At 33.6% G+C, this 13,088-nt stretch overlaps 10 non-coding genes across 10 annotated transcripts; 5 read left to right on the forward strand and 5 right to left on the reverse strand.

Moving 5' to 3' along the window:
- Positions 1–1,011: 1,011 nt before the first annotated feature.
- Positions 1,012–1,083, forward strand: TRNAQ-UUG (transfer RNA glutamine (anticodon UUG)). Its single transcript has one exon. It is a non-coding gene; the product is annotated as a tRNA-Gln (tRNA).
- An 818-nt stretch (positions 1,084–1,901) lies between these two features.
- TRNAQ-CUG (transfer RNA glutamine (anticodon CUG)) lies at positions 1,902–1,973 on the reverse strand. Its single transcript has one exon. It is a non-coding gene; the product is annotated as a tRNA-Gln (tRNA).
- Positions 1,974–3,520: 1,547 nt separating this feature from the next.
- TRNAQ-UUG (transfer RNA glutamine (anticodon UUG)) lies at positions 3,521–3,592 on the forward strand. The gene has a single exon. It is a non-coding gene; the product is annotated as a tRNA-Gln (tRNA).
- Positions 3,593–4,410: 818 nt separating this feature from the next.
- Positions 4,411–4,482, reverse strand: TRNAQ-CUG (transfer RNA glutamine (anticodon CUG)). The gene has a single exon. It is a non-coding gene; the product is annotated as a tRNA-Gln (tRNA).
- Positions 4,483–6,029: 1,547 nt separating this feature from the next.
- Positions 6,030–6,101, forward strand: TRNAQ-UUG (transfer RNA glutamine (anticodon UUG)). Its single transcript has one exon. It is a non-coding gene; the product is annotated as a tRNA-Gln (tRNA).
- Positions 6,102–6,919: 818 nt separating this feature from the next.
- On the reverse strand, positions 6,920–6,991 carry TRNAQ-CUG (transfer RNA glutamine (anticodon CUG)). The gene has a single exon. It is a non-coding gene; the product is annotated as a tRNA-Gln (tRNA).
- A 1,547-nt stretch (positions 6,992–8,538) lies between these two features.
- TRNAQ-UUG (transfer RNA glutamine (anticodon UUG)) lies at positions 8,539–8,610 on the forward strand. The gene has a single exon. It is a non-coding gene; the product is annotated as a tRNA-Gln (tRNA).
- An 818-nt stretch (positions 8,611–9,428) lies between these two features.
- Positions 9,429–9,500, reverse strand: TRNAQ-CUG (transfer RNA glutamine (anticodon CUG)). The gene has a single exon. It is a non-coding gene; the product is annotated as a tRNA-Gln (tRNA).
- A 1,547-nt stretch (positions 9,501–11,047) lies between these two features.
- On the forward strand, positions 11,048–11,119 carry TRNAQ-UUG (transfer RNA glutamine (anticodon UUG)). The gene has a single exon. It is a non-coding gene; the product is annotated as a tRNA-Gln (tRNA).
- An 818-nt stretch (positions 11,120–11,937) lies between these two features.
- On the reverse strand, positions 11,938–12,009 carry TRNAQ-CUG (transfer RNA glutamine (anticodon CUG)). The gene has a single exon. It is a non-coding gene; the product is annotated as a tRNA-Gln (tRNA).
- Positions 12,010–13,088: the final 1,079 nt, after the last annotated feature.

Genomic DNA, 13,088 nt, shown 5'->3' on the forward strand with positions numbered 1-13,088 from the left:
ATTACAAAATCCTATCCTGTTTTTCTCAAATGCATTTCAGAGGGCTGATTCCCAGCATACCTTTTTGAAGATTTCCACACTATTGATAAGGCGAATATAGCACATTTTGAAAGAGATGTTTTCTTAAATGAAACCAAGAGAACCACAGTGACGGTATCATTCAGATAGTAGAAATGTTTTTTGTATATTAGTATGGAAGTTGTGAAATAAAACATTTCTCATGCTGATTTTCAACAGTCGATCTGCAATCATGAAATATAAGCTTTTGCTTGGAGGCCTCAAAGGTACTGATCTAATTTTCTTTTTTAAAATTATTCACAGATCGTATGATATGCTTTGTACAAATCAACTATGTTGTTAGATCAAAATTGATTAAAAAGTGACTATCTCAATTTCAGGACATATAGAAGAGGAAGGAGAAGGCGCTCATGTTTCAAATGCGGAGAGGCAACAACTGTTCATTATTTTCACCTCTATTAATTATATGTATTTTTATAATGTATATATTTATATTTTCCGATAAATATACATAGAAATATAGCGATATATAGGGAGATACATACATATAAGTTGATACGTACAAGTTTATAAGTAAATGAGATGTTTTTCCAATTAATACTTCTAAGAACTGAATGGAAACAAAATCGTAAAGTTTAGATAAGTCCCACTGAGCTTTGTACTTAGATCCCTGTTTTCAGAGTGCAGATTGACAAGCATAACACCATCAACCCACCTGTACCAGGTTGAGCTTTCCGTTTTGACAGAAGAGATTGCATTCACAGGGAAATCTTAATTTTTATTGCAAAATCTTATCTCACATAAAAAGTACTGTTCAACAGAGTCATAGCGTTACTTGAGTCCTTTGTGCAACATACTTCCCTAACATAGTTCAATGGGCAAAAGTTGAACAGAATAGAAAAGTAATACAATTCTGTTTGTCTTTGACTGTAGAACATAAAAAATGTGAAATGTCCACATTGCTGCAGCAATTTGCTCCCCTGTCACATGGGAGGTTCCATGGTGTAATGGTTAGCACTTTGGACTTTGAATCCAAGGATCCGAGTTCAAATCTCGGTGGGACCACTTTCATGACTTATGACAAAATCTTTTTCTGTCAAGTGTATTCATAAATATCATAAATCTAACACGGGTAGAGTGAAACATTAATGTATTGATTGTATTTTAAAAGTCTATTTGATGTGAGCAAATTATAGAACTTTTAGAAAACATGGAAATTAAATGGCTCAAAATAATGAGACATTTTGTGAGCTGACTCTGTTTTCTCAAACTCATCACAAGGGGCTGATGCAAGATATTACTTGTTTAAATCTTACTGTTATTGATAAGGGGAACAAGGAACTTTTTTAATTGGAAAGCCTTCATTAAAAGAAAACTTGAGGAATCAAATTGTGTATTTTGGGGGCAGAAGAGATGAACTTTTAAATAACAATCTTGAAATTCAGACACACAGATATTTACACTCTGTTTTTCTAAAGTAAATCCATAACCATGAAGTAGAATCTTTTGAAAGACATGTCAGATGTATTAATCTGAATTCCTCTTTCAAATAAATGCACAATTAAATGCACTGTGTAAGTCAAGAATGTTGTCAGATAAGAAATCAGCAAAATTAACTATCTTATTACTGATCATACAGATGAGAAAGAAAAAGAACCTCTTGCTCAAATTGTGGATGGGAAAGAACAGTTTTTAGTTTTCAGCTTCTGTACTTATGTTTATGATTAATTCATTTCTTTATATTGTATTATCGCTATCTAGATGGATATAGCCATGTATACATACTTATACGTTGATAAGTTTCAGTATAAAGCTTTGACGTTATGTTTTTCCAAGTCCAAATTCTAAGAAATTAGTGAAATATTAAATCTCATAATTCAAGCAGGTCCCACCGAGATTTGAACTCGGATCGCTGGATTCAGAGTCCAGAGTGCTAACCATTACACCATGGAACCCCACCATACATGAGGGCTTTTTCCATTGAGACAAAAGAGAGCGCATCAGTGCGGGGGCTTTTCTTACATTGATGAAAAGATATCTCAGTTGAATGCTCATAGTGTAAAGAGCGATAATGTGATTTGATTCTTTTCAGCTACATTCTCCATAACAGTGTTAAATGTGCAAACGTTTATCAGGACATGCAATTTACAAAATAATGATCATCTTTGACTGAAGAATATTAAAACATTCTACATTTCCAAACTACTACATCCATTTCTCTGTCTCTCACATGGGTGGCTCCAAAGAGCAATGGTTGGCACTTTGGACTTTGCATGCAAAGGTACCAGTCCAATTCTTTGAGGTACTTCTTTACTACTCTTGACCTTTTCCATTTCTGTCATCTTTGTTTATTGATAGCTCCAATCCAACACCAGCAGGTTGAAAGAGACAAATATTGACTCCTTTCAAAATGTCCAACAGCTTGAACAAGTTACAGAAATACGAACTTTATAATACTTTTACATCACATTCCTAGACAAAATAGTGTGACATTACAAAATCCTATCCTGTTTTTCTCAAATGCATTTCAGAGGGCTGATTCCCAGCATACCTTTTTGAAGATTTCCACACTATTGATAAGGCGAATATAGCACATTTTGAAAGAGATGTTTTCTTAAATGAAAACAAGAGAACCACAGTGACGGTATCATTCAGATAGTAGAAATGTTTTTTGTATATTAGTATGGAAGTTGTGAAATAAAACATTTCTCATGCTGATTTTCAACAGTCGATCTGCAATCATGAAATATAAGCTTTTGCTTGGAGGCCTCAAAGGTACTGATCTAATTTTCTTTTTTAAAATTATTCACAGATCGTATGATATGCTTTGTACAAATCAACTATGTTGTTAGATCAAAATTGATTAAAAAGTGACTATCTCAATTTCAGGACATATAGAAGAGGAAGGAGAAGGCGCTCATGTTTCAAATGCGGAGAGGCAACAACTGTTCATTATTTTCACCTCTATTAATTATATGTATTTTTATAATGTATATATTTATATTTTCCGATAAATATACATAGACATATAGCGATATATAGGGAGATACATACATATAAGTTGATACGTACAAGTTTATAAGTAAATGAGATGTTTTTCCAATTAATACTTCTAAGAACTGAATGGAAACAAAATCGTAAAGTTTAGATAAGTCCCACTGAGCTTTGTACTTAGATCCCTGTTTTCAGAGTGCAGATTGACAAGCATAACACCATCAACCCACCTGTACCAGGTTGAGCTTTCCGTTTTGACAGAAGAGATTGCATTCACAGGGAAATCTTAATTTTTATTGCAAAATCTTATCTCACATAAAAAGTACTGTTCAACAGAGTCATAGCGTTACTTGAGTCCTTTGTGCAACATACTTCCCTAACATAGTTCAATGGGCAAAAGTTGAACAGAATAGAAAAGTAATACCATTCTGTTTGTCTTTGACTGTAGAACATAAAAAATGTGAAATGTCCACATTGCTGCAGCAATTTGCTCCCCTGTCACATGGGAGGTTCCATGGTGTAATGGTTAGCACTTTGGACTTTGAATCCAAGGATCCGAGTTCAAATCTCGGTGGGACCACTTTCATGACTTATGACAAAATCTTTTTCTGTCAAGTGTATTCATAAATATCATAAATCTAACACGGGTAGAGTGAAACATTAATGTATTGATTGTATTTTAAAAGTCTATTTGATGTGAGCAAATTATAGAACTTTTAGAAAACATGGAAATTAAATGGCTCAAAATAATGAGACATTTTGTGAGCTGACTCTGTTTTCTCAAACTCATCACAAGGGGCTGATGCAAGATATTACTTGTTTAAATCTTACTGTTATTGATAAGGGGAACAAGGAACTTTTTTAATTGGAAAGCCTTCATTAAAAGAAAACTTGAGGAATCAAATTGTGTATTTTGGGGGCAGAAGAGATGAACTTTTAAATAACAATCTTGAAATTCAGACACACAGATATTTACACTCTGTTTTTCTAAAGTAAATCCATAACCATGAAGTAGAATCTTTTGAAAGACATGTCAGATGTATTAATCTGAATTCCTCTTTCAAATAAATGCACAATTAAATGCACTGTGTAAGTCAAGAATGTTGTCAGATAAGAAATCAGCAAAATTAACTATCTTATTACTGATCATACAGATGAGAAAGAAAAAGAACCTCTTGCTCAAATTGTGGATGGGAAAGAACAGTTTTTAGTTTTCAGCTTCTGTACTTATGTTTATGATTAATTCATTTCTTTATATTGTATTATCGCTATCTAGATGGATATAGCCATGTATACATACTTATACGTTGATAAGTTTCAGTATAAAGCTTTGACGTTATGTTTTTCCAAGTCCAAATTCTAAGAAATTAGTGAAATATTAAATCTCATAATTCAAGCAGGTCCCACCGAGATTTGAACTCGGATCGCTGGATTCAGAGTCCAGAGTGCTAACCATTACACCATGGAACCCCACCATACATGAGGGCTTTTTCCATTGAGACAAAAGAGAGCGCATCAGTGCGGGGGCTTTTCTTACATTGATGAAAAGATATCTCAGTTGAATGCTCATAGTGTAAAGAGCGATAATGTGATTTGATTCTTTTCAGCTACATTCTCCATAACAGTGTTAAATGTGCAAACGTTTATCAGGACATGCAATTTACAAAATAATGATCATCTTTGACTGAAGAATATTAAAACATTCTACATTTCCAAACTACTACATCCATTTCTCTGTCTCTCACATGGGTGGCTCCAAAGAGCAATGGTTGGCACTTTGGACTTTGCATGCAAAGGTACCAGTCCAATTCTTTGAGGTACTTCTTTACTACTCTTGACCTTTTCCATTTCTGTCATCTTTGTTTATTGATAGCTCCAATCCAACACCAGCAGGTTGAAAGAGACAAATATTGACTCCTTTCAAAATGTCCAACAGCTTGAACAAGTTACAGAAATACGAACTTTATAATACTTTTACATCACATTCCTAGACAAAATAGTGTGACATTACAAAATCCTATCCTGTTTTTCTCAAATGCATTTCAGAGGGCTGATTCCCAGCATACCTTTTTGAAGATTTCCACACTATTGATAAGGCGAATATAGCATATTTTGAAAGAGATGTTTTCTTAAATGAAAACAAGAGAACCACAGTGACGGTATCATTCAGATAGTAGAAATGTTTTTTGTATATTAGTATGGAAGTTGTGAAATAAAACATTTCTCATGCTGATTTTCAACAGTCGATCTGCAATCATGAAATATAAGCTTTTGCTTGGAGGCCTCAAAGGTACTGATCTAATTTTCTTTTTTAAAATTATTCACAGATCGTATGATATGCTTTGTACAAATCAACTATGTTGTTAGATCAAAATTGATTAAAAAGTGACTATCTCAATTTCAGGACATATAGAAGAGGAAGGAGAAGGCGCTCATGTTTCAAATGCGGAGAGGCAACAACTGTTCATTATTTTCACCTCTATTAATTATATGTATTTTTATAATGTATATATTTATATTTTCCGATAAATATACATAGACATATAGCGATATATAGGGAGATACATACATATAAGTTGATACGTACAAGTTTATAAGTAAATGAGATGTTTTTCCAATTAATACTTCTAAGAACTGAATGGAAACAAAATCGTAAAGTTTAGATAAGTCCCACTGAGCTTTGTACTTAGATCCCTGTTTTCAGAGTCCAGATTGACAAGCATAACACTATCAACCCACCTGTACCAGGTTGAGCTTTCCGTTTTGACAGAAGAGATTGCATTCACAGGGAAATCTTAATTTTTATTGCAAAATCTTATCTCACATAAAAAGTACTGTTCAACAGAGTCATAGCGTTACTTGAGTCCTTTGTGCAACATACTTCCCTAACATAGTTCAATGGGCAAAAGTTGAACAGAATAGAAAAGTAATACAATTCTGTTTGTCTTTGACTGTAGAACATAAAAAATGTGAAATGTCCACATTGCTGCAGCAATTTGCTCCCCTGTCACGTGGGAGGTTCCATGGTGTAATGGTTAGCACTTTGGACTTTGAATCCAAGGATCCGAGTTCAAATCTCGGTGGGACCACTTTCATGACTTATGACCAAACCTTTTTCTGTCAAGTGTATTCATAAATATCATAAATCTAACACGGGTAGAGTGAAACATTAATGTATTGATTGTATTTTAAAAGTCTATTTGATGTGAGCAAATTATAGAACTTTTAGAAAACATGGAAATTAAATGGCTCAAAATAATGAGACATTTTGTGAGCTGACTCTGTTTTCTCAAACTCATCACAAGGGGCTGATGCAAGATATTACTTGATTAAATCTTACTGTTATTGATAAGGGGAACAAGGAACTTTTTTAATTGGAAAGCCTTCATTAAAAGAAAACTTGAGGAATCAAATTGTGTATTTTGGGGGCAGAAGAGATGAACTTTTAAATAACAATCTTGAAATTCAGACACACAGATATTTACACTCTGTTTTTCTAAAGTAAATCCATAACCATGAAGTAGAATCTTTTGAAAGACATGTCAGATGTATTAATCTGAATTCCTCTTTCAAAGAAATGCACAATTAAATGCACTGTGTAAGTCAAGAATGTTGTCAGATAAGAAATCAGCAAAATTAACTATCTTATTACTGATCATACAGATGAGAAAGAAAAAGAACCTCTTGCTCAAATTGTGGATGGGAAAGAACAGTTTTTAGTTTTCAGCTTCTGTACTTATGTTTATGATTAATTCATTTATTTATATTGTATTATCGCTATCTAGATGGATATAGCCATGTATACATACTTATACGTTGATAAGTTTCAGTATAAAGCTTTGACGTTATGTTTTTCCAAGTCCAATTTCTAAGAAATTAGTGAAATATTAAATCGCATAAATCAAGCAGGTCCCACCGAGATTGGAACTCGGATCGCTGGATTCAGAGTCCAGAGTGCTAACCATTACACCATGGAACCCCGCCATACATGAGGGCTTTTTCCATTGAGACAAAAGAGAGCGCATCAGTGCGGGGGCTTTTCTTACATTGATGAAAAGATATCTCAGTTGAATGCTCATAGTGTAAAGAGCGATAATGTGATTTGATTCTTTTCAGCTACATTCTCCATAACAGTGTTAAATGTGCAAACGTTTATCAGGACATGCAATTTACAAAATAATGATCATCTTTGACTGAAGAATATTAACACATTCTACATTTCCAAACTACTACATCCATTTCTCTGTCTCTCACATGGGTGGCTCCAAAGAGCAATGGTTGGCACTTTGGACTTTGCATGCAAAGGTACCAGTCCAATTCTTTGAGGTACTTCTTTACTACTCTTGACCTTTTCCATTTCTGTCATCTTTGTTTATTGATAGCTCCAATCCAACACCAGCAGGTTGAAAGAGACAAATATTTACTCCTTTCAAAATGTCCAACAGCTTGAACAAGTTACAGAAATACGAACTTTATAATACTTTTACATCACATTCCTAGACAAAATAGTGTGACATTACAAAATCCTATCCTGTTTTTCTCAAATGCATTTCAGAGGGCTGATTCCCAGCATACCTTTTTGAAGATTTCCACACTATTGATAAGGCGAATATAGCACATTTTGAAAGAGATGTTTTCTTAAATGAAACCAAGAGAACCACAGTGACGGTATCATTCAGATAGTAGAAATGTTTTTTGTATATTAGTATGGAAGTTGTGAAATAAAACATTTCTCATGCTGATTTTCAACAGTCGATCTGCAATCATGAAATATAAGCTTTTGCTTGGAGGCCTCAAAGGCACTGATCTAATTTTCTTTTTTAAAATTATTCACAGATCGTATGATATGCTTTGTACAAATCAACTATGTTGTTAGATCAAAATTGATTAAAAAGTGACTATCTCAATTTCAGGACATATAGAAGAGGAAGGAGAAGGCGCTCATGTTTCAAATGCGGAGAGGCAACAACTGTTCATTATTTTCACCTCTATTAATTATATGTATTTTTATAATGTATATATTTATATTTTCCGATAAATATACATAGAAATATAGCGATATATAGGGAGATACATACATATAAGTTGATACGTACAAGTTTATAAGTAAATGAGATGTTTTTCCAATTAATACTTCTAAGAACTGAATGGAAACAAAATTGTAAAGTTTAGATAAGTCCCACTGAGCTTTGTACTTAGATCCCTGTTTTCAGAGTGCAGATTGACAAGCATAACACCATCAACCCACCTGTACCAGGTTGAGCTTTCCGTTTTGACAGAAGAGATTGCATTCACAGGGAAATCTTAATTTTTATTGCAAAATCTTATCTCACATAAAAAGTACTGTTCAACAGAGTCATAGCGTTACTTGAGTCCTTTGTGCAACATACTTCCCTAACATAGTTCAATGGGCAAAAGTTGAACAGAATAGAAAAGTAATACAATTCTGTTTGTCTTTGACTGTAGAACATAAAAAATGTGAAATGTCCACATTGCTGCAGCAATTTGCTCCCCTGTCACATGGGAGGTTCCATGGTGTAATGGTTAGCACTTTGGACTTTGAATCCAAGGATCCGAGTTCAAATCTCGGTGGGACCACTTTCATGACTTATGACCAAATCTTTTTCTGTCAAGTGTATTCATAAATATCATAAATCTAACACGGGTAGAGTGAAACATTAATGTATTGATTGTATTTTAAAAGTCTATTTGATGTGAGCAAATTATAGAACTTTTAGAAAACATGGAAATTAAATGGCTCAAAATAATGAGACATTTTGTGAGCTGACTCTGTTTTCTCAAACTCATCACAAGGGGCTGATGCAAGATATTACTTGTTTAAATCTTACTGTTATTGATAAGGGGAACAAGGAACTTTTTTAATTGGAAAGCCTTCATTAAAAGAAAACTTGAGGAATCAAATTGTGTATTTTGGGGGCAGAAGAGATGAACTTTTAAATAACAATCTTGAAATTCAGACACACAGATATTTACACTCTGTTTTTCTAAAGTAAATCCATAACCATGAAGTAGAATCTTTTGAAAGACATGTCAGATGTATTAATCTGAATTCCTCTTTCAAAGAAATGCACAATTAAATGCACTGTGTAAGTCAAGAATGTTGTCAGATAAGAAATCAGCAAAATTAACTATCTTATTACTGATCATACAGATGAGAAAGAAAAAGAACCTCTTGCTCAAATTGTGGATGGGAAAGAACAGTTTTTAGTTTTCAGCTTCTGTACTTATGTTTATGATTAATTCATTTCTTTATATTGTATTATCGCTATCTAGATGGATATAGCCATGTATACATACTTATACGTTGATAAGTTTCAGTATAAAGCTTTGACGTTATGTTTTTCCAAGTCCAAATTCTAAGAAATTAGTGAAATATTAAATCTCATAATTCAAGCAGGTCCCACCGAGATTTGAACTCGGATCGCTGGATTCAGAGTCCAGAGTGCTAACCATTACACCATGGAACCCCACCATACATGAGGGCTTTTTCCATTGAGACAAAAGAGAGCGCATCAGTGCGGGGGCTTTTCTTACATTGATGAAAAGATATCTCAGTTGAATGCTCATAGTGTAAAGAGCGATAATGTGATTTGATTCTTTTCAGCTACATTCTCCATAACAGTGTTAAATGTGCAAACGTTTATCAGGACATGCAATTTACAAAATAATGATCATCTTTGACTGAAGAATATTAAAACATTCTACATTTCCAAACTACTACATCCATTTCTCTGTCTCTCACATGGGTGGCTCCAAAGAGCAATGGTTGGCACTTTGGACTTTGCATGCAAAGGTACCAGTCCAATTCTTTGAGGTACTTCTTTACTACTCTTGACCTTTTCCATTTCTGTCATCTTTGTTTATTGATAGCTCCAATCCAACACCAGCAGGTTGAAAGAGACAAATATTGACTCCTTTCAAATTGTCCAACAGCTTGAACAAGTTACAGAAATACGAACTTTATAATACTTTTACATCACATTCCTAGACAAAATAGTGTGACATTACAAAATCCTATCCTGTTTTTCTCAAATGCATTTCAGAGGGCTGATTCCCAGCATACCTTTTTGAAGATTTCCACACTATTGATAAGGCGAATATAGCACATTTTGAAAGAGATGTTTTCTTAAATGAAAACAAGAGAACCACAGTGACGGTATCATTCAGATAGTAGAAATGTTTTTTGTATATTAGTATGGAAGTTGTGAAATAAAACATTTCTCATGCTGATTTTCAACAGTCGATCTGCAATCATGAAATATAAGCTTTTGCTTGGAGGCCTCAAAGGTACTGATCTAATTTTCTTTTTTAAAATTATTCACAGATCGTATGATATGCTTTGTACAAATCAACTATGTTGTTAGATCAAAATTGATTAAAAAGTGACTATCTCAATTTCAGGACATATAGAAGAGGAAGGAGAAGGCGCTCATGTTTCAAATGCGGAGAGGCAACAACTGTTCATTATTTTCACCTCTATTAATTATATGTATTTTTATAATGTATATATTTATATTTTCCGATAAATATACATAGACATATAGCGATATATAGGGAGATACATACATATAAGTTGATACGTACAAGTTTATAAGTAAATGAGATGTTTTTCCAATTAATACTTCTAAGAACTGAATGGAAACAAAATCGTAAAGTTTAGATAAGTCCCACTGAGCTTTGTACTTAGATCCCTGTTTTCAGAGTCCAGATTGACAAGCATAACACTATCAACCCACCTGTACCAGGTTGAGCTTTCCGTTTTGACAGAAGAGATTGCATTCACAGGGAAATCTTAATTTTTATTGCAAAATCTTATCTCACATAAAAAGTACTGTTCAACAGAGTCATAGCGTTACTTGAGTCCTTTGTGCAACATACTTCCCTAACATAGTTCAATGGGCAAAAGTTGAACAGAATAGAAAAGTAATACAATTCTGTTTGTCTTTGACTGTAGAACATAAAAAATGTGAAATGTCCACATTGCTGCAGCAATTTGCTCCCCTGTCACATGGGAGGTTCCATGGTGTAATGGTTAGCACTTTGGACTTTGAATCCAAGGATCCGAGTTCAAATCTCGGTGGGACCACTTTCATGACTTATGACCAAACCTTTTTCTGGCAAGTGTATTCATAAATATCATAAATCTAACACGGGTAGAGTGAAACATTAATGTATTGATTGTATTTTAAAAGTCTATTTGATGTGAGCAAATTATAGAACTTTTAGAAAACATGGAAATTAAATGGCTCAAAATAATGAGACATTTTGTGAGCTGACTCTGTTTTCTCAAACTCATCACAAGGGGCTGATGCAAGATATTACTTGTTTAAATCTTACTGTTATTGATAAGGGGAACAAGGAACTTTTTTAATTGGAAAGCCTTCATTAAAAGAAAACTTGAGGAATCAAATTGTGTATTTTGGGGGCAGAAGAGATGAACTTTTAAATAACAATCTTGAAATTCAGACACACAGATATTTACACTCTGTTTTTCTAAAGTAAATCCATAACCATGAAGTAGAATCTTTTGAAAGACATGTCAGATGTATTAATCTGAATTCCTCTTTCAAAGAAATGCACAATTAAATGCACTGTGTAAGTCAAGAATGTTGTCAGATAAGAAATCAGCAAAATTAACTATCTTATTACTGATCATACAGATGAGAAAGAAAAAGAACCTCTTGCTCAAATTGTGGATGGGAAAGAACAGTTTTTAGTTTTCAGCTTCTGTACTTATGTTTATGATTAATTCATTTATTTATATTGTATTATCGCTATCTAGATGGATATAGCCATGTATACATACTTATACGTTGATAAGTTTCAGTATAAAGCTTTGACGTTATGTTTTTCCAAGTCCAATTTCTAAGAAATTAGTGAAATATTAAATCTCATAAATCAAGCAGGTCCCACCGAGATTGGAACTCGGATCGCTGGATTCAGAGTCCAGAGTGCTAACCATTACACCATGGAACCCCGCCATACATGAGGGCTTTTTCCATTGAGACAAAAGAGAGCGCATCAGTGCGGGGGCTTTTCTTACATTGATGAAAAGATATCTCAGTTGAATGCTCATAGTGTAAAGAGCGATAATGTGATTTGATTCTTTTCAGCTACATTCTCCATAACAGTGTTAAATGTGCAAACGTTTATCAGGACATGCAATTTACAAAATAATGATCATCTTTGACTGAAGAATATTAAAACATTCTACATTTCCAAACTACTACATCCATTTCTCTGTCTCTCACATGGGTGGCTCCAAAGAGCAATGGTTGGCACTTTGGACTTTGCATGCAAAGGTACCAGTCCAATTCTTTGAGGTACTTCTTTACTACTCTTGACCTTTTCCATTTCTGTCATCTTTGTTTATTGATAGCTCCAATCCAACACCAGCAGGTTGAAAGAGACAAATATTTACTCCTTTCAAAATGTCCAACAGCTTGAACAAGTTACAGAAATACGAACTTTATAATACTTTTACATCACATTCCTAGACAAAATAGTGTGACATTACAAAATCCTATCCTGTTTTTCTCAAATGCATTTCAGAGGGCTGATTCCCAGCATACCTTTTTGAAGATTTCCACACTATTGATAAGGCGAATATAGCACATTTTGAAAGAGATGTTTTCTTAAATGAAACCAAGAGAACCACAGTGACGGTATCATTCAGATAGTAGAAATGTTTTTTGTATATTAGTATGGAAGTTGTGAAATAAAACATTTCTCATGCTGATTTTCAACAGTCGATCTGCAATCATGAAATATAAGCTTTTGCTTGGAGGCCTCAAAGTCACTGATCTAATTTTCTTTTTTAAAATTATTCACAGATCGTATGATATGCTTTGTACAAATCAACTATGTTGTTAGATCAAAATTGATTAAAAAGTGACTATCTCAATTTCAGGACATATAGAAGAGGAAGGAGAAGGCGCTCATGTTTCAAATGCGGAGAGGCAACAACTGTTCATTATTTTCACCTCTATTAATTATATGTATTTTTATAATGTATATATTTATATTTTCCGATAAATATACATAGACATATAGCG

This window comes from Lissotriton vulgaris, unplaced genomic scaffold (genome assembly GCF_964263255.1).
Source record: "Lissotriton vulgaris unplaced genomic scaffold, aLisVul1.2 SCAFFOLD_714, whole genome shotgun sequence".
In the NCBI taxonomy this organism is placed as follows: domain Eukaryota; kingdom Metazoa; phylum Chordata; class Amphibia; order Caudata; family Salamandridae; genus Lissotriton; species Lissotriton vulgaris.